Below are 3,824 nucleotides of genomic sequence, written 5' to 3'. Positions count from 1 at the left end.
AGGCAGAGGTATATTTCTCGGCACCATGGCAACGTGTGACGTCATAATGCTCTTCAAAGTGAATTCAGATGCACAGCAGCCAACTTCTGCTGTCTAGAAGGGGATGTATCCAGGGAGGCAAGTTTAATATTTGAGAGTAAACACTTTGTGGGTTTTTTTGTAACTTCATTTTTTATTGGTGTTCAACTTGCCAACATGTAGAATAACACCCATCAAGTGGCCCCTCAGTGCCCATCACCCAGTCACCCCCACCCCTAGCCCGTCTCCCAGAGTTAGGAATTTCTCATATACTGTCTCCCTTTCTGAACTTCCCACTCATTTTTCCTCCTTGTCCTTTATTCCCTGTCACTATTTTTTACATTCCCCAAGTGAATGAGACCATATAATGTTTGTCCTCTGATTGAGTTATTTCACTCAGCAGTACCCTCCATTTCCAACCATGTCGAAGCAAATGGTGGGTATTTGTCATTTCTAATGGCTGAGTAATATTCCATTGTATACATAGACCACAACTTCTTTATGCATTCATCTTTTGATGGACACCGAGGTTCTTTCCACAGTTTGGCTATTGTGGACATTGCTGCTATAAACATGGGGTGCAGGTGTCCCGGCATTTCATTGCATCTGTATCTTTGGGGTAACTCCCCAGCAGTGCAATTGCTGGGTCATAGGGAAGATCTATTTTTAACTTGAGGAACCTCCACACAGTTTTCCAGAGTGGCTGAACCAGTTCATATTCCCACCAACAGTGCAGGAGGGTTCCCTTTTCTCCACATCCTCTCCAAAATTTGTGGTTTCATGCCTTGTTAATTTTACCAATACTCACTGGTGTGAGGTGGTATCTCATTGTGGTTTTGATTTATATTCCCCTGATGGCAAATGATGCAAAGTATTTCCTCATGTGCTTTTTGGCCATGTCTATGTCTTCCTCTGTGAGATTTCTGTTTATTTATTTTTTGCCCATTTCATTATAGGATTGTTTACTACTTATTGTTGAGTTTAATAAGTTCTTTAAAGATCTTGGATATTAGCCCTTTATCTGATACGTCATTTGCAAATATCTTCTCCCATTCTGTAGGTTGTCTTTTAGTTTGTTGACTCTTTATTTTGCTGTGAAAAAGCTTCTTATCTTGATGAAGTCCCAATAGTCCATTTTTGCTTTTGTTTCTCTTGACTTCATGGATGTATCTTGCAAGAAGTTACTCTGGCCAAGTTCAAAAAGGGTTTTGCATGTGTTCTCCTTTAGGATTTTGATGGAATCTTCTCTCACATTTAGATCTTTCATCCATTTGGAACTTATCTTTGTGTATGGTGAAATAGAGTGGTCTAGTTTCATTCTTCTGCATGTGGATGTCCAATTTTCCCAGCATCATTTATTGAAGAGACTGTTTTTTTTTTCCAATGGATAGCCTTTTCTCCTTTGTTGAATATTAGTTGACCATAAAGTTGAGGGTCCACTTCTGAATTCTCTATTCTATTCCATTGATTTGTCTGTTTTTGTGCCAGTACCACACTGTCTTGATGACCACAGCTTTGTAGTACAACCTGAAATCTGGCATTGTGATGCCCCCAGCTATGGTTTTCCTTTTTAATAATCGCCTGGCTATTTGGGGTCTTTTCTGATTCCACACAAATCTTAAAATAATTTGTCCTAACTCTCTGAAGGAAGTCCATGATGTTTTGATAGGGATTGCATTAAACGTGTAAATTGCCCTGGGTAACATTGACATTTTCACAATCTTAATTCTGCCAATCCATGAGCATGGAATATTTTTCCATCTCTTTGTGTCTTCCTCAATTTCTTTCAGAAGAGTTCTGTAGTTTTTAGAGTAGAGATCCTTTACCTCTTTGGTTAGGTTTATTACTAGGTATCTTACGCTTTGGGGTGCAATTGTAAATGGGATTGATTCTTCCTTTAGTCTCATTGTTAGTGTATAGAAATGCCACTGACTTCTGGACATTGATTCTGTATCCTGCCACACTGCCAAACTACTGTATGACTTCTAGCAATCTTGGGGTGGAGTCTGGTTTTTCTATGTAGAGAATCATGCCATCTGCGAAGACGGAGAATTTGACTTCTTCTTTGCCAATTCGAATGCCTTTAATGTCTTTTTGTTGTTGGATTGCTGAGGCTAGGACTTCTAGTACTATGTTGAATATCAGTGGTGAGAGTGGATATCCCTGTCTTGTTCCTGATCCTTGGGGAAAGGCTTCTAGTGATTCTCTAGTGAGAATGATATTTGCTGTGAGCACTTCATAGATGGCTTTTAAGATGTTGAGGAATGTTCCCTCTATGCCTACACTCTGAAGAGTTTTGATCAGGAAAGGATGCTGTATTTAGTCAAATGCTTTCTCTGAATCTATTGGAGGGTCATATGGTTCTTCTTTTTTCTCTTGCTTATATGATCAGTCACATTGATTGCTTAATGAGTGTTGAACCAGGCTTGTGTCCCGCGGATAAATCCTACTTGGTCATCGTGAATAATATTAATGTATTGTTGGATCCTATTGGCTACAATCTTGTGAATTTTTGCATCCATGTTCATCAGGGATACTAGTCTAGAATTCTCTTTTTGGTGGAGTTTTGGTTTTGCAATTAAGGTGATGCTAGCCTCATAGAACGAATTTGGAAGTACTCCAACTCTTTCTATCTTCCTGCACAGATTTATTAGAATAGGTATGGTTTCTTCTTTAAAAGTTTGATAGAATTCCCCAGGGAAGCCACCTGACCCTGGACTTTTGTGTCCTGAGAGGTTTTTGATGACTGCTTCAATTTCCTCCCTGGTTATTGGCCTGCTCAGGTTTTCTATTTCTTCCATTTCCAGTTTTGGTAGTTTGTGGATTTCCAGAAATGCATCCATTTCTTCTAGATTGCCTAATTTATTGGTGTATAGCTGTTCATAATATGTTTTTAAATCCTTTGTATTTCCTTGGTGTTGGTAGTAATCTCTCCTTTTCATTTATGATTTTATTGAATTGAGTCTTCTATCTCTTCTTTTCAATAAGGCTGGCTAATGGTTTATCTATCTTATTAATACTTTCAAAGAATAAACACCTGGTTTTGTTGATCTGTTCCACAGTCTTCTGGTCTCTGTTTCATTGAGTTCTGCTCAAATCTGTATTAACTCTCTTCTTCTGCTCAGTGTAGGGTATAATTGCTGTTTTTTGTCTAGCTCCTTTAGGTGCAAGGTTAGTTTTTGTATTTGAATTCTTTCCTCTTTTTGAAGGAATGCTTGTATTGCGATGTATTTCCCCCTCAGGAGTTCTTCTGCAGTATCCCAAAGATTTTGAATGGTTGTATCTTCATTCTCATTAGTTTCCATGAATTGTTTTAATTCTTCCTTAATTTCCTGGTTGAATCTTTCATCTTTTAGCAGGATGTTCTTAACCTCCATGTGTTGGAAAGACTTCCAAATTTCCTGTTGTGATTTAGTTCTAATTTCAAGGCATTATTGTCTGAGAATATGCAGGGGACAATCCAGATCTTTTGATATTGGTAGGACCTGATTTGTGACCCTGTATGTGGTCATTTCTGGAGAAAGTTCCATGTGCACTTGAGAAGAATGTGTATTCAGTTGAGTTGGGATGTAAACTTCTGTAGATATATGTGAAATCCATGTTGTCCAGTGTATCATTTAAAGCTCTTGTTTCAAAAAATAAAATAAAATAAAGCTCTTGTTTCTTTGGGGTTGTTGTCCTTAGAATACCCATCGAGTTTAGAAGTGCTACATTGAAGTCACCAAGTATAAGTGTATTATTATCTACGTATGTCTGAACTTTGGTAATTAATTGATTGATATATTTGGCAGCTCCCACATTCGGGC

Source organism: Canis lupus, chromosome 33 (assembly GCF_048164855.1).
Source record: "Canis lupus baileyi chromosome 33, mCanLup2.hap1, whole genome shotgun sequence".
In the NCBI taxonomy this organism is placed as follows: domain Eukaryota; kingdom Metazoa; phylum Chordata; class Mammalia; order Carnivora; family Canidae; genus Canis; species Canis lupus.
This window is presented reverse-complemented; position numbering follows the sequence as displayed.